Here is an 18,531-nt window from a genome sequence, read left to right as displayed (position 1 = left end):
TTTATAAGCACCGTACTCTGTAATATTTACCTCAAAGTTGAAATGTGGACAAGTCAAATTTGAATCTGTTCAGATGACCTTTATAAACACAAACAAAAACAGCAAAAGAGGAACAAATCTATCTGGCTCAGATTGTGAAATAATTGCATCTTTTAGCCTCCTATCCACACACACACACACACACACACACACACACACACACACACTGACATGTGCAAAAGCTAAAGTGAAGGAATTGCTGCAATCCAGCTGCCTCCCATCCCAGGCATGTCCACCGCTGCCAAAGGATGATGATGCTTCTGATGAAGTTGCAGTGGACAGCGTGCCAGCGTTGGTCCCATGATGACATCACGGGCTGATGTCATGCAGATGGGTGTGGTGATTGGACAGGCAGCTGAGAGGGGTTTAATGTGTGCGTGTGTGCTCGCATGTTTAGGGCAGGATGAAAGTATGCAGCGTCCTCTGGGGCTCCTCTGCTCTGCCGTCAGTCCAAAGTTCTGGATGGACACACTCCTGATTACATGAGTACTGGAGGAGGGGAGGACTGAGGGAGAGAAATAGAAGGCGGATGAGGTGAAGAAAAACAGAAAGAACAGAAAAGAAGGAAGGACATGTTAGATATGGAGTATATTGTGGTAGAAGCATACCCATTGAGTACTTATTTACTGTTTTTTAATTTGTGGGACCTTATATTATAGATTATCATTATATAGTTTTTCAAAATACACTGACACTAAAAGTTTTCTATTGGAGTTTAACCCTTTCATGCATGAATTATGAGAACCTTAGTAAAGATTTTTTTCTTGAGTGTTTTTATTCCTCCTTACACATGAAAAAAAACAAACAAACAAACAATGCGATCAATTTTTTTTTTCATGGAGTTACAAAAATGTCCATGGATTTAATTTTTGAAGTAAAGAAACGTGTGTTTAAAACCCAGTATCAGAAAGTACGGAAGAGGATTAAAGCCACTGGAAAAAAAATAAAAAATAAAACAAGGTCCAATACATATTTATTATTATTATTATTATTATTATTATTATTATTAGAAAAAAAGTCAGAATTCTGAGTTTAAAGTCAGAATTCTGACTTTTTCTCAGAATAACAATTAAAAAATATATATTGAACCTTATTTTTTTTCCAGTGGCCCTAATCCTCTTTTGTAAGAAAGTGATATGAGAACAATGAAATAAAAAGATTTTTAATGCTGATAATCAGATGTTTTCTCACATTTTAACATATTCTAATGCTAGCTATTACTCACTTCATGGAGATAATATGCAAAAAAAAACCAAAAACAACTTTGTCTAACAAATAACAAGTGATTTACACTCAAACATGTTAGTGCAGATCAGGTTTATGTAGTTACAGTATCAGTTACATCAGTGACAGTAATGGTCTGAGTTTCAGTGTATGGGATGATGCGTAAGTGTTCACTGTGTTGGCTGATACGGAACTAAAACAACAAAACCCATGAATATACAAGAGAACATCTGGAGAATAGCTGTCCACTGGAGTGACCACTATGCATGAAAGGGTTAAGACAGGCAACGTGATATCATGAGATTGCATAAATATACACACCACTTTTAATTGGTGTATTATCTGTACACATTATAAGCTTTCCATGTGTATGTTCACACCACATCAAATACCACATGCTGAGGGTTAGGGTTAGGATTAGGATTAGGATTATTTGAACCACAGATCTTGGCGTAAATTGACACGCGACCAAATGGCATCGAATAACACGTGAAAGGACGAAAATGCATACATATCGCACGCCAAATGCCATAAGAACTGGCGTGCCATACAACATAATTTCATGACATCAGTCTCCAGACATGATCATGAATCACTACAGTTTCAACTCCCACAAATTCTTTAACCCTTTAACTCAGGGGTGTCAAACTCATTTTAGTTCAGGGCCACATACAGCCTAATATGATCTAAAGTGGGCCGGACCAGTAAAATAATATAAATAATAGGTCAAGAACTTATAAATAATGTCAACTCCAAAGTTTTCTCTATGTTTTTGACTGAAAAAAAGGAAAATTCCGTAATGAGACTGTTAACGAACTGTCTACGAACTGTACTTGAACATAACATGAACAAATATGAACAACCTGAGAATTCTTTAGAAAAATAAATGCAATGTTAACAATATTATGCCTTAGTTTATCATTTATACATGTGCATTACAACTTACAGATCACAGTGGATCTACAAATACACAAAACATTTAATAACAGGCAGAATATTGGTATAATTCCACATACTTCTCTTAAGATATTTCAGGTTATTCACATTATTGTAAAAGGCTAGTCTGTAAATGTAAACATTTTTGTGTTGTTTTTTTTTTTTTTTCCACTAAAACAAAGAGGAAAATTTATGGTTTTCATTAGTTATAGGCTATTATGAAAGTGTTTTACTGGTCTGACCTAAAATGATTTTCACATCCTTGACTGTTAATACCTTCAGTGTGATTTTTGCATTTCACAAATTCATCCCACGGGCCAGACTGGACCCTTTGGTGGGCCGGTTTTGGCCCCCAGGCTGCATGTTTGACACCTGTGCTTTAACTGATGCGAAGAGTATCTTCTCATCTCTTAAACAGCCATCAGTTTGTTAAAGAGCATAACGACTGGACTGTGTTTCAATGAAAAAGGTCATGTGGTCTGATGGGTCCAGTCTGACCCTGTTCCAGAGTGATAGAATTCATCCATACATCCATTTTCCAAATGATTTATTCTTCTGGAAGGTCGCTGAGGTACTGGAGCCTATCACTGCCACCAACAAGCAAAGGTATGTGTCCTCACAGGGCTGAAACACAGGATGTCCAAAGTCTCTTTGTAATTTAACACATTTATTACAAAAGCAAATGATCAGACAAATCTGTGTTAATTATTACAAAATGAAAAGCTGATTTATTTTGCCTCATTTAATCCACCTCTGTGTTGGACCATTAGTTGTATGAAGCACATCCAGACAGTACTGGATTTGTTTCCATGTTGTCTGTATCAGAGACTCATCAATGGTGTCAATGACATCAGTGTTCTTTTCCTTCAGGTTGTTGATGTCCCGTATCTTTGTTCGATACACGATATCTTTAACATAACCACATAGACAAAAATCCAGGGCAGTGATATCTGGTGAAGGAGGTGTCCAGGGAATTGGACCATCCCTTCCAATCCACTGGTCTGGAAATGTTAGATTTAGAACCCACCAACTTGCAGAACCCAATGTGGTGGTGCACCGTCTACTGGAAAATGATGGTTGGTTGAAGGTCATCCAGTTGTGGTGACACATATTCAGTCTAAAGGTCAAAGGTCAACATTTGCACTAATTGATCTGTCGTTGAAGAAAAATGGAGCAATGACTCGACTGCACATGATCCAACAATGTTATTAAAAACTTTGGCTGAATCCCAATTCACCCCTTGGCCCCTCCCACTTACCCCCACTCCTCTGTTTTGCACATTCATGTGAAGGGGTAGTGTTGTCCCGATTCTCAATTAGATGGAGGGGAAGGGCTAAGGCGGAGGGCTGTATAGCCCCTGAAACGGAGATTTTTCAGGACCACACTATGAACAGAGGGGTAGGAGAAATTTCCCATAATTCTGTTCAAATCATTGACAAGATGGAAGTAAACACAGCCAAAAAGTGCAGCAGTGTGATGAAAGAAACACACAAATGTATGTATTTTCTTCATAAACAACTTAATCATTTAATCGACCGTTTAATGCCGTTTCAAGGTGTAATAGATCGCATTTCTGTGGTTTACAGTTGATAGCTGCAAAAAGATGACCAAAGCCCATGGAACAGAGACGGTTAAAGCTGCTGACAGCATGGAGAATCCTTTCAGAAACAAAGTTGTCACATCTGTTTATTACGGCATCGATGACTGCTGATGACGTAACAGGTCTGGAAGGGTTGTCCCATTTCATAGGAGAATGTTTCAACTACTACCCCTTCCAGCTCCATTTCAAGGGGTAGTGCCAAGTGCAAGGGCCAAGGGGGAGGGGTAAGGGGGAGGGCTAAGGGGTGAACTGGGATTGGGCCTTTAATAACCACTGAGTACATGAAACAAATCTGATGAACAGATCTCATCAAATGCTTTTGTAATATTTTTTTTTTTCAATTGTTAAGAGACTTTGTGGACACCCTGTATAACTGATGAACAACCATTCACCCTCAGACAGAAGATTTAGAGTGACTTGGAAACATGGGTCCATTATGGAGTGAAAGGATAAAAAGTGAAAGAATGAAGAGTCGTAATGTGTTCACTTTAACTTGTCCCACTAGTCTGAATAAAAAGGATTGTATACTGAAAACAATAAACCTTAACTTCCCTCGGGTGTGCATCAGGTTCCAGTGTCAGACGCAGAACTGTTTTTACTGTCTGCACCGTCTGCATCTTTTTTCAGTACATGCTCCTGTGGATCATCTTTACTGTGTACCTGTCCTGTTCATTTAAACTGAAATTAAAATAATAGACAAGATTCCTCAAATGCATTAAAACAAAAGCAAAGAGCCTGTTTCAAAAAGGAGTAGAAAGTCAGAAAAATACACAGTGATATTTTTTTCATAAGAAGGAATGTTCTACTTATGAGCAGTAATGAAGAATTTGTACTCCCAACTCTGATACTAGTGTGGTTCCAAACACACCGTAGGTACAAAGTATGCGGTGATGGGACGTTCACAGGTCAGTGGAAACCTTCATAGTCACTGCACCACATGCCAATGATCCTATTTTTAATCTAATCTCCTGTAGTCTTCCATCACAGTCACTGGAGGAGTGGGTTTTCCCTTAACCCATACAGACCCACAGTGACAGTTTTGTGGCAGTTCCCAAATGATTTTTTCCTCTATAACATTTCCTAAATTATTTGTCATCATTTGTTTTTAAAAAATCATCTATATTTTGATTTTTTCTAGTGAAATTCAGACATTTTCCTATATGTAATTCACTGATCATGAGCATGTTCATAAAAACTCAGATTAAAGTTCAATGTAATTATACCAAAAAGGAATGAATAAACGTATACATTTATTTTTTGTTTGTACATTAATCATTGCACTTAGTACAATAATTAAAATAAACATAAAAACCAAAAAAAGGAATAGGCTAGAAGCAAAAATATTTTTTTTTTTGTCGATCCTTTTCACCTGATACACCACTTACACCAAATTAAATGTGTACAGCATCGAACATTCGCACCATAAGAAAAAAAATCAACAACAAAAACATATCTACCACTTCAATTCAATATTCTTAAATGATTTCAAACTTAAGGCTTTTTTTTTTTTTTTTTACATTGTCAAAGAAGTGAACAACTTAAATTAATCATCATGTCCATTCCATAATTTCACACCCACCTCCCCAGTCCATCTAGACTTCACATTCGTCCTAAATTTAGTTCATTCACAAATATAAAGATCTCTGAAATTATAACTGCTCTCTTTTAATTCAAAGAAATCACGAATGGTATTTGGGACAATACTATTTTTATCCCTCATCTTCCATATACCTATTTAGAATTAAAAAAAAAAAAAAAAAAAAAAAATCAAAGAGAACTGAAGAAAAGGTGACTTTTTCAGCAAAAAATATCAGTAACTGAACATAAACCCAGTGTGTCCATCCACTGTCGTTGATCCAACTCCAGGGGTTTTACTGGTGAGTCAGTGTTGTAGAAGATGACGGTGTTTCCACGGTAACTATGGAGCCTCTGAACGTCCAAATGGGTCATATCTGATGACCATGAAAAGATGAATAACTGAATTTTATACCAATTATTGATATGTATTGATAGGATTAATAGATGAACAGTATGAAACACATTCAATCAGTAGATGGTGCATGTTTGGGTCTTTATGGGTTAAACTTGTTTTTCCACACCCGTCCCGCCAGTCAGATGTACACAGTTTGATTTCTTGGACTTTGGTTGGCCTCCTTGTGGCAGCAGTAAATTGCCCCACAAACCTCCCACGCAGTCCACCGAGCAATAAACACGTATCAGCTACTGTGGTTATTCACAATCTGATGTTGTCACAACAGTGGAAACGCCATGGTTACCGTATGTTATACATTCAGGGCTGTTAAAAGTAAGACATTCAGCATTTTAATACTATAGGAACAGGTAGAAAGTGTGGTAATAATAGTCGACCAGCACGAAGGCAAACATCTTTCTTCCAGATACAGAGGACAATGACTCTTTATCAGATAGCAGGTCAGTGATGAGTCATGTGTGGGTGAGAGCACAGAAGTAGGCCAGTCTTAGAATGAGACACACAGGTATTCAGGTGTGGGATGTACGGTAGTCATGGTACCGCAGACCTGGGCCTGAACTTGGGATTTGCAGATAATGCGTGTACTTGTGTGTGCATTGTAATATGTGTGTATGTGATCATATAGATAGATTTGAGAACCAGTAAAGGATTAGATGGAGTGAATAAGTTAAAAAAAAAAAAATTACGGTCAGATTTTATCCACATGCAGAAACTGAGATAAGAATATCAGTGGAGTTACATCTGCTCAGAACCAAACCAAAGCAAAACCATAGACACTCTTTATTCTTGAAGAATTTATTGCAATGAAAAATACAGTCTGTGTTAAATCTTTCAATGGGTGAGTTTTGGGATGTTTGTTTTGTTAATTTTGACATTGTTGCTGTATTTATGGTGTTAACACTGTGTGAATGTGTCAAAAAGATTGACATTTATAAGACAAGGTGTGTAAATATATTAACGCTAATACTGTCCATGTCTACACAACTTCACAAAACAAACAAAACAAAACAAAACATGACATTCATCCACTCAATCCTTGGCATGTTTTGGGGGTTGGTGGTCCACCCTGAGGCGCCGCTAGCAATTGTGGGCCCCATGAAAGGTTAACATTGTGGGGCCTTCATAAAATGAAAAAAGTATCTGTACATTTGTTGGGGGTGTGTGTGTATATATGTGGGGGTGTGCTCCGTAAGTGCCATAACTGGCATGAAACCGAAAGTGAAACTTAACTCTGGATGTCCGGCTCCTGGCTTCTATGCCTCTCTTTTACTCCAAAGCTTCCATGAAATTTTCACAACTTCTAACCTATGTCCACTGGGCCCCCTGGGAATGCTGGGCCCCATGAATTTGTTATGTTTATGCCCCCTTTATGGCACCCCAGGGTCCACTAGTTCATCACAACCATCACAGTCACATTAGGCTACACTCAAACGACAACGCTCATGGCATTTTTCTTTTGCGAATTTTAAAAGATTCACGCCCCTACACATATCATTTCAAGAAATATCTGCGTACAGGTGGAAACGGGAAAACTGGGTTAAAACGGTGTAATGTATATGCCACACCTATATGTGGTGCTGTACACAAACACACAGAGCCGCAGGATACATTAACCCTGTAAAACCTGAACCATTAAATCACTGACAGAAAATTCCAGTTCTTTGAAACCGGAGCCTTTATTGGTCCTTCTGAACAACAAAAAAATTTATTTATTTTTTTTTCATATACCAGTTTTGATGTGTGTGTTTCAATTTTGTATCATATTTAATACATCAGGTCTCAATGCGCAAATATTATTATTTTTGAACAAACAAAAACACAATAAAACACAAACATGTCTAACAAATTGGTAATTCCTTTACAAAATTGCCAAAGTTCTGCCTCCTTCCTCATTAATGACAGTCTTGTAGTGTCATTGGAAAGGCCTCTGGTGAATGAATTCCTCCCCCTGGTGGATTATCTGTGTATTGCATGTATCTAATTGTATACATCAGGTTTTTCAAGAAAAAAATATCACACTGATCATGTTGAGGGCTTCAAAACTCATGTATCAAATAGGATACGTTTGACCTTATAGAGTTAAAATCACATACAAATGCAGTGAGCATGTGCATGAGGTTCTTCTTCTGGTCACATGGTACTATGGCGTCATCATTTCCAAAAAGTGGTGTTTTGCCTATCCGTACGATAACTTGAGGGCAGTGTTGTGAGATTTTTCCGCTCTGGGACCCGTTCTCCAAAAGTCCCATTTCAGGGCACCAATAACGCCGGTGTCATATGGAAGAAAGGCCAAAACGCTATTAAACTTTTGTGGATGGACATAATTTTGTTCCTGTGTGTACGGGCATTAGAATGACCAGGTAATTGATCACATTAGGTGTAGGTGTGAAGGAATGTGAGAATAAATAGTTGTTCGTCTGTATATTTCAGCCTCATGATGAAGTTGTGACAGAGGTGTCAAAGTCATGTTAGTTCAGGGGCCACACTCAGCCCAGTTTGACCTCAAATAGGCCGGACCAGTAAAATGATAACATATAAACCCATAAATAATGACAACTCCAAACATTTCTCTGTGTTTTAGAGTGCAAAATTAAAATGACATGGTGAAAGTGTTTACATCTACAAACTATAATTGAGGAAAAAAAAGGCAACCTCAAATTTATTTAGAAAAATCAGTGCAATTTTAACAATATTATGGATCAGTTTATCATTTACACATGTGCATTACAACTTACAGATCACAGTGGATCTACAAATACACAAAACATTTAATAAGAGGCAGAATATTATTAAAATGACACACATTTCAGATTGTTCACGTTTTTTCAGGTTATTCTCTATTTTTTGTAAATGGATAATTTGCAGCTGTACATACACACCTGTTCAAAATTTTAAGACCAGTTGAAAAATTGCTAGAATTTACATTTTACACTGTTGGATCTTAAGAAGGTTCTACGTAAAGTTTCAAAAAAAATAAAAAAAATTAAAAAAGGGTGTGAGACAAAAACAAACAAACAAACAAAAAAAAAAAAAACGAGTAAGCAATTTATTGAAAACAACAATTAAACTGAAACAGGCTGTTCATCAGCCCATCAACAGTTTAAGACCACAGCCTTTAAAAGCCAAAATCTGCACAAAAATGTGGATTTTAAATGAATAAATTTGTGAATATTGTGGATAAATTTTTATCAGGTGTGTATTTTCATATAATTCTATTTTATTCATTTATTTATTTTATTAATTTTTTTTTTTTACGGTAAAACAAAGACAGAAATTGGAGTTGTCATTATTCATAGGTTAATTATAATAGTATTTTACTGGTGTGACCCACTTGACATTGAATTGTTCTGTGTGTGGCTCCTGAACTAAGATGACTGTGACGCTCATGAGTGTTAATATGTTCAGTGTAATTTTTGAATTTCACTAATTCATCCCAAGGGCCAGATCGGACCCTTCCTCGGGCCAGTTTTGGACAAAGGTGTCAAGGGACCGGCTCTGGCATCATAAACAGGCTTAAGCAGTTCAGAAAAAAGAACAAATCAAAGTATCAAAATAGAATTAATTGGAACTGTAGAATGAAACAATACAGGGTTATTCAAAAAGAATGAACCGATTTCATGACGCATTGCTTCAGTTCTCAAGCATCATCATGGAACGAGTCAGTGACCATTTGAAAGAGGAGTTTTCTAAGTTCTGAATGGCTAACCTCGATGACCTTAAACATGGAATAACAACAGCGATCAGCTCAGTGGATCGTGATATGCTGATACGCGTCTGGGAGGAATTCTCTTATCACATTGATGTTGTCCGTGCTACAGGTGGTGGACACATTGAACACTTGTAAGACAGAAAATTAAAATATTGTGTAATGAAACTGGTTAAGTCTTTTTGAATAACCCTGTACATTTACAGGAATAGTAAGTAATGAAAAGAGTTTGTTCAATACTAATAAAGCCCTAATACATACTACACCACAAGTAAAGATTTGCATTCAAAACTTGCCTTAAGTAAAAGTATGTAAGTCTTATCAGTATAAGTAATATAAAAGCACAACCATGAGCACAGTAGTGAATATGAAATATAACATATTGATGTAAATAAACAGCCGGCACAGTGTAATCAGATCAATCCATACAATACATTCACATTCTTCCAATGCAATTCAAGTCAATATTGACACAAAATATGTACAGCATTACATATACCATGTCTAATTTGTGTTCTACATAGTCTAGGAGTGTATTTTAAATATGTATAAACAGAGTAACACATTTAACCCTTAAACACCCACAGCTACTTTTGTGGCACTTTCCAAATTAATTTTCTTCTATATTGAACCTTTCTTAAGTGATTTATCACCATTTATTATGACATTATCCTCTGTATTTTGCATTTTTTCAGTGAAAATCAGGTATTTTCCCATATTCAAATTACTGATTGTGTAGATGTTCATAAATGCTTAGTTTAGGGTTGAGGGATATTATATCTAAAACAGAGAAAATATGACTTTTTCAGTAAAGATATCAATAACTGAATGTAAAAACAAGCGTCTCCATCCACTGACACTTGTCAAACTCCATGGGTTTTACTGGTGAATCAATGTTGTAGAAGATGACGGTGTTTCCACGGTAACTACGGAGCCTCTAAATGTCCAAATGAGTCATATCTGATGACTGCGAAAAGACGAGAAACTACATTTTACACCAATAATTTACATGTATTGATAGAATTAGTCGATCAATAGTTATTAAACATTTTCAATCAGTAGATGGTTTTGGTCACTGGTGGTCGTTTGGGTTTTTATGGGTTAATGACAAGACAGAAAAAATGTGTGCGCTCATTTCTTATGGGTGTGAAAAATGCAAACATTCTATAAGCACTGTTTTTCTTTATTTAATCAGGTGGATAATATATGTACCACTTTATCCAACAGATATAAAGAGGGAAACAAGCCAACACACCATTGTATATGATAGAGGGAGTTACCTTGGATGATATAAATATGCTTTATATATCAATATGTACAGCTGGGGAGCTGAGAGTACCATTACTTTGTGTTACATAATTTAGGGTTTGTTTTGCCACTATGACGCCACTTCAAATATGGTCCCACAAACCCAGGAGGGTAGTTTATAGACATGTAATTTACTTTTATAAGCCCGGTTTTAGTAGTTGGGAGTCAAACATGAAGAAAGAAAATAAGTCTGACTGTTTGCATGGAACTGTGCACAGATGAATGATAAAAGATTATGACAGAAAACCTGTGCATGTATTCACAGTTAAAAATGTTTTCAATTCAGCATAAAATATTGGCCAACACTGAAGGTGACAGTATAGGTAAACACATACATTTACTGATAATAACACAATGTCTGAGTGTTTAGACAGTGGTATGATTTGCATTGTTCCACTCCAGCACAAAAACAGTTAATGCACCGGTGTATTTTGCTTAACCCATAAAGACCCAAACAACCGCCATCGAGCAAAAACATCTACCGACCTGAAATGTTTTCCTGTTGATTCATTAATCCAATAAATACATGTAAATAATTGGTGTAAAAGGCAGTTTGTTGTCTTTTCATGGTCATCAGAAATGACCCATTTGGACATTTAGAGGCTCCGTAGTGAACATGGAAACACTGTCATCTTCTATAGCATTGATTCACCAGTAAAATCACCATGGAGTTTGATCAGTGACAGTGGATGGAAACACTTGGTTTATGTTCAGTTAATGATAGATTTTACTGAAAAAGTAATTTTTTTCTTCAGTTTTCATTGTTTTGATACAGTGGTGTAGTCCAGGGTACACGGCGGTATACGGAGTATGCCTACTTATTTTTCAGTCAGTCATTGCGTATACCCACTTCTAAATCCCCCCTAATGCACACCATTCAGTAGTATCTGAGCCACATTGCCCTTTTTTTATCTGAAGGATGGTGAAGCCGTGACCCGCCCTACTCTGCCTCTAATTGGCTAGTACTTGGTACCTTCACTGATTAGATTGGTTAACTTCAGGCATGAGGACTGATGAGCCAATCAGAGGCAGAGTAGGGCAGGTTATGCTGAGACAAATATTGCTAACTCGTGCCGGTCACCTCTGGAACCTGACTGGACACCTCAGGTGCCAGTTCTACCCCAGTTGATTGACAGGTCACTGCATGTCTCATTGAAAGATGCGCAATTATTGGAAATGTGAACAAGAAAGGCAGAACAAACGTCTTTCAAATGAGTGACACATATCTAGAGAACCTACTTTCATGGAATATATAATTCTGAGGTAAGTTTTAAGGTGGTTTCAAAATGAGTCACTGTTTTAAATTACTGGTCATATGAGTGCACATTTAGAGGAGAAGAGATGTTGTTGCCAGTAGTTCAACTATGCGAGTAGGCTAACGTTAATGATAATGGAATAACAATAATAATGGACTGAATTTATATAGCACTTTTCTAGACACCCAAAGTGCTTTACATTATTGACCCATTATTCATTCACTCTCACATTCTCCCTCTGGTGGTGGTAAGCTACATCTGTAGCCACAGCTGCCCAGGGGCAGACTGACAATGAAAGGCTAATGTTATCCTATGTTTACCTCATGTTGAATACATTTCCATTCATGCAGCTGCTTGTGTGACCAGTAAAACCTACAAACTGCTCCTGATCAAGTCATGATAATTTTATAATAGTGAGCAAATACTACTGATGGATTTTTGTAAACTAAATAGAGTAGTCTGACATGTCATTGTTTCTAAAATGGTGTTTAAATAGACTACTTTAAAAAAAAAATTCTTAGAGTATACCCACTTCTCCAGGGACCACTACACCACTGTTTTGATATAATAACAATTGAATTTACTCTGAGCTTTTATGAACATCTACATGATTTTAACTGAAAGAAACAGAGGATAATATTATCATAAATAGTGATGAATCACTTAAGAAATGTTAGAGAGAAAAATTCATTTAGGAAGTGCCACAAAAGTAGTACTGGGTCTTTATGGGTTAAATTTGCACAGTATTTCTCAACATCTTAAAATACTTCCTCTGAAATAAAGGTCAGGCGCCGTATCTTAGAGTACTAATGGGTTAAAAACTGGTACTAGTCCGACAGGGCAGGTAGTGAGCTCTGCAGCAGTTGATCCGTCGCCACAGTGGGTGTGGGTTTGCTTCTCGTGCCAGCGCCGTGTCAACTCCTTGGTTCAGGGTTCACATCCTCCGGTGGGTGGAGAGACTGTGGGACGTCTGGTGATGAAGTGCCATGTCATAGCAGAAGAATGAGGGAGGGAAGTGGAGGACTGGAGTGGCCGTGCACAGTGTTTGTCTGAGGTGCATTTGAAGCGTCATTGGGTTTCAGATTCAGACCATTTCATTAATCCCACCAGGGGCAACATGTTTAACAGCTTATACACATGAAAAACACACACATGCACAGTAACATGTAAGTAGAACCTGAAAATAGACAAGTAAAATATGGATAAAAGGAATTTATAAGTACAGTAACAGTAAAATACACACAATAGTTTTAACCCATAAGGACCCAAACAGCCACAGACGACCAAAACGACCTCCTGATCTAAAATGTTTAATAACTTCTGAACCACTAATCTGATTAATACTTGTTAATAATTTGTGTAAAATGCAGTTTGTCGTCTTTTCATGGTCATCAGATATGACCCATTTGGACGTTCAGAGGCTCTGTAGTTACTGTGGAAACAACTGTCATCTTCTACAACATTGCTTCACCAGTAAAACCCATGGAGTTGGATCAGTGACAGTGGGTGAAGACACTTGATTTATGTTCAGTTAATGATAGATTTTACTGAAAAAGTCACTTTTTCTTCAGTTTTCTCTGTTTTTGATAGAATAATCATCAGCTTTACTTTGAGCTTTTATGAACATCTACAGGGTGTCCCATAAGTCTCCATACATAGGAGACATAATACATATGGTTCTAACATGTATTTCTTTATATTTCCTCTTTATAGTTCTTCAGCATTGGAGGACACGCATTGAAATGTGTTCCCGACAAAATGGCAGTCATATAGAGTATGTTATATAAATAAAAATGGTTTATGTCAAGAAACGTTTATTTTTCCTATGTATGGAGACTTATGGGACACCCTGTATATAACCAGTGAATTAAGTATAGGAAAGATACCTGAAGTTCGCTGAAAAAATGCAAAATACAGAAGGTAGTGTCATAGTAAATGATAATCCACTTAAGAAAAGTTAAATATAGATTAAAAAAACATTTTGGAACTGCCATAAAAGAAGCATTGGGTCTTTATGGGTTAAAATCAGGCAAAATGTAGCAATGGCAACAGAAAATATAAGGTCAAGAACATGTCTAGAAATAGATAAAATACTTTCAGAAGTATCGGTTGATCACAGAAGGAGGACAAAACCTTTTGTTTTCTTCCTGTTATCTTGGGACAGGTTTTAATGGTATTGTTCAGACTGTTTCTGTCCTTCAGTTTCAGGTTGTGAAACCTGCAAATCAACAAAAAACACAGGAGAGTCTCAATAAAAGATTGATAAAAAATGAGGATGTTCATCACAAAAAGGTGCAGATATTTGTATGAGGTGACCTTTTGTTTTTGCACTTTGAGTGTGAGTGTGATGCTTTCTGAGTCTAAGTCTCCTGTAAGGTGTAAAATCAATAATCACCTCCTTTTTTTTAATATGTAATTTTATTTTTCAAGAAGGTTTTGTACAGAAAAAAGCCCCCCATAAAATACGAACATTTAAAGAGGGGTGTACATAAATAAATTACAATAACAATACACAGGGAAATACAGTTTCCTAAAGAGAAGACAATGTATAAATAAAAAATGAATAAAAGATTTATATAAAGTTTGGTCGTCTTAAGATAAGATAAGATAAGATAAGATAAGATAAGATAAGATAAGATAAGATAAGATAAGATAAGATAAGATAAGATAAGATAGGATAAGATAAGATAAGATAAGATAAGATAAGATAAGATAAGATAAGATAAGATAAGATAGGATAAGATAAGATAAGATAAGATAAGATAAGATAAGATAAGATAAGATAAGATAAGATAAGATAAGATAAGCCTTTATTAGTCCCACAAGGGGAAGTACAAGCAAACAAGAGCAAAGAAGTACAAAAACAAGATTAAACACAATCAAGAAATATATATACACTAAAATTAAAAAAATTATATACACTATTTACAGCTGTGCATATACTGATCATGCCACAGGTTTATTGCACGGGTTACTGTACTTAGTAGGATAAATGTCCTCCATTTCTCCCACATTTTATCAAATCTATCATTTTGGAGTCTGTTGTACAATGTGATTTGCTCCATCACAAAAACTGTGTAAACAATCTGATGCTAGTCTTCCAGGGTCGGGGCATTTACATTTAACCATTTTTTAGTAATAGCTTTCCGAGCAGCTGTAGCCCAACATTCCAAACAAACATTTAGTATCCTTATTTGTGTCCAGTGAGTAAATACAACCAAAAAGCAACTCATCCCAGTTGAAACCCTTAAGATTTTCCTCATCTTTAAATTAATTACTTTCCAAAAATTTGTAATCTGAGGGCATGTACTTCCTTGTTTTTACATACATTTAAGTCCAAGTCTAAAAGAAAAACTCAATACGAACATTCCTGAGGTCTGACTCTGGTACACTGAGAAAGGACATGTAAACATCTGCAGACATGGGAACTTCTGTGTTATATTAGCATGGATTAAACCTACCTACCACAGGGATCTCCATGGAAATTATAGACTCTTTGTTCACCTGACAGATTGGAAAGAAGTTCTTTGATTTTTTAAACTACATGTAGCCTCAACTTTTCTCTAGACAGACAAATTGACAGGACTGGTTAGATCAGTGGTTCCCAACCTTTTTTGGCTCGTGACCCCATTTTAAAATCATAAATTTCTGGTGACCCCAGACATTCATAACAGAGAATTTTTTTTTTTTCTTTTTTTAAAATTAATTTGTTTTTGATCATGTAATAGTTTTCTATACTATGTTGCAAATAAATGTTAATTTTAAAGAACATTTAGTCTATATAATTTATATTATTATGGACGGAGGCAGAAAATCCAGGTGTAGATTACTGCACAAAGGGAGAATTTTATTTTCCTTGGTCAGGATATGTACAGTCAGTCCAGCTTGGATTTACAAGGCTGACAATTAATACTAAACAAACAAGAACTCAAACTTTGAATTATGAAAGAGCTGCAGCATCTGAAACTGACCACAATGAACATTTGACAGATAAACAGAACCACAGTGCTTCAGTTTCAGCTTCACAGTTTGTCATGTCTTTTATGGATTGGGATTGTCTCTGTCAACTCACCATATATTTTTTAGTAGTAAATTTTTTTTTTTTTTTTTTTTTAATCAACTACTAGAAATTTCAGGCAACCCCATTTGAATTCAAGGCGACCCCACATAGGGTCCCGACCCCAGCATTGAAAAACACTGGGTTAGATCATTAACTCTTGTAACGCTGAAATAAAACATGATATAATTGCATACACTTGCACACATGTTCTGTCCAGAGTTGCACTGATCTTTCATCATGCATTTCATTACCCTGTATTTATACTGAGTAGTGACAATAAAGTTGAATCTAATCTAATCATGATCTCGTATTGATGATATTTGAGTGACAGTGTTGCATGAAGTCATCTTCCAGTCCCTCCACTGATGTTCAGACCTACTCATTCAGTGTATTCAGGTTCAGCAGATCTCATTTAATGGACAAATACTGCTGCTGAACCTAGACCTGAACCAGCTGAACCAACCCCAGATCCTAACACTGCCCCCACAGGCTTGTACTGTAGCTACTAGGCATGATGGGTAATCACTTCATTTGCTTTTGCTCTCATCCTGATGTGTCCATCACTCAAGAACAGGGTCAATCTGGACTCATTAGATCACATGACCTTTTTCTATTTAACCCATAAAGACCCAGTGCTACTATTGTGGCAGATCCCAATTGTTTTTTTTTTTTTTTTTTCTCTATTTTAAACTTTTCTCAGTGCTTTGTCACCATTTATTCTGATAATATGGTCAGTATTTTGCATTTTTAAGTGAAAATCTGGTATTTTTCCACATTTCATTTACTGATCATGATTGATGTCCATAAAAGCTCAAATTAAAGTTCAGGGTCATTATATCAAAAACAGAGAAATCAGAAGAAAAAGTGACTTTTTCAGTAAAATCTATCATTAACTGAACAAAAAAACAAGTGTCTCCATCCACTGTCATTGATCCAACTACATGGGTTTTACTGGTGAATCAATGTTGTAGAAGATCCTGGTGTTTCCATAGTAACTACGGAGCCTCTGAACGTCCAAATGCTCATATCTGATGACCATGAAAAGATGACAAACTGTATTTTACACCAATTATTTATATGCATTGACATGATTAGTGGATCAACAGTTGTTTAACTTTTTATATCAGTAAATTACTTTGGTTGCCAGTGGCTGTTTGGGTCTTTATGGGTTAAACACAGCCCAGTCTTTATGCTGTCTGTCAAAGTGATGGTTGTTTAAGAAATGAGAAGCTACTCACTGCATCAGTTAAAAGGTTAAACTCAAACATATTTATCACTGCAGTAATTATCCAATGGAAGAATCTTAATTATTCACTGAGGTAAATCCAGACTGTAAGTCGTTTTTTTTTTGGCTAGGCTGTAAACATTAACAATAAAAAGTAAGGTTGAATAAAAACGTAACTGATTTTGTGCATGAATAAATAGTTTATAATAACTTATAGAAAATCTATTAACAAAAGGGCCATAGGTGCATATCATTAACCTCTTAGCATAATTGCCTGTCACATACACAAATGGACAAAAGTATTGGGACACATTGAATTCAGGTGTTCCTGTTCTAACAAGGGTCTGGGATACAAAACAATAATGACAAATGTCATAACACAGTTTTATATTGTAATAAATATCATACTGATTATTAATATTGATGTTTTTATGTCAAATCAGTATGAACAGGATATCTTATCAGCTGTAGCCATGATTTGTCCCACTATTTTTGTCCATATAGTTTATAAACATTAATATTTCCTTAAAGTTTAATGGGAGATTTTTCCTTTTAAGTGAGATTTGATGAAAGTAGATGGTTAGTTGTGGTAGAAAATTATTATTTACAGTCAGAGCATGACAAATGTTTTAGACATTTAGAGGTAGAACATTTAAAATCATAGTCATGGATAAAAAAAAAATAAAAAAAAAAATGTTGAGAGAAATTAAATAAAAACCCATCTCTGAGGCATTCTGGAAGCAAAGATAACTATTTAAACCAAACTAACCAATGCAATATTTATCCCAATATAAAACTATATTATGACATTTATTATTATTGTTTTGTATCTTTTAGACTGCGAGAGTCAATCGGACAATGCCTGTTTTTTTAAATTGCTGTGACCACAACTAAATTTTTGCACTTTAACAACTGCACTTTAAAAAAAATAAAGTTTAACTTTTCTGTTATTACAATATCATTACTGTTTGTTTTAATTGATTTTTACTACCTGTCAGTAAAACCTGTTTTCTGTCATGGCATGTGCTGCTGACCTCTTGGCCAGGTCACCCTTGTAAAAGAGATCTTAATCTCAATGGGATTCTATCTGGTTAAATAAAGGTCTAATAAAAAAAAAAATCCCAGACCCCTGTTAGAAAAGAAACACCTGAATTCAACGTGTCTCAATACTTTTGTCCAATTATGCT

At 35.9% G+C, this 18,531-nt stretch overlaps 2 long non-coding RNA genes across 2 annotated transcripts in view; both read left to right on the top strand.

The window, feature by feature from the left end:
- Positions 1–18,531, top strand: part of LOC115430805 (uncharacterized) — a 636,483-nt gene that overhangs the window by 532,198 nt on the left and 85,754 nt on the right. The gene's annotated exons all lie outside the window — the stretch shown is intronic.
- Positions 1,310–17,942, top strand: LOC115430804 (uncharacterized). The gene is made up of 3 exons (XR_003936987.1): positions 1,310–1,321; positions 9,821–9,825; positions 17,728–17,942. It is a non-coding gene; the product is annotated as an uncharacterized LOC115430804 (long non-coding RNA).

The sequence above is a fragment of the Sphaeramia orbicularis genome, chromosome 12 (assembly GCF_902148855.1).
Source record: "Sphaeramia orbicularis chromosome 12, fSphaOr1.1, whole genome shotgun sequence".
Lineage (NCBI taxonomy): Eukaryota > Metazoa > Chordata > Actinopteri > Kurtiformes > Apogonidae > Sphaeramia > Sphaeramia orbicularis.
This window is presented reverse-complemented; position numbering and strand designations above follow the sequence as displayed.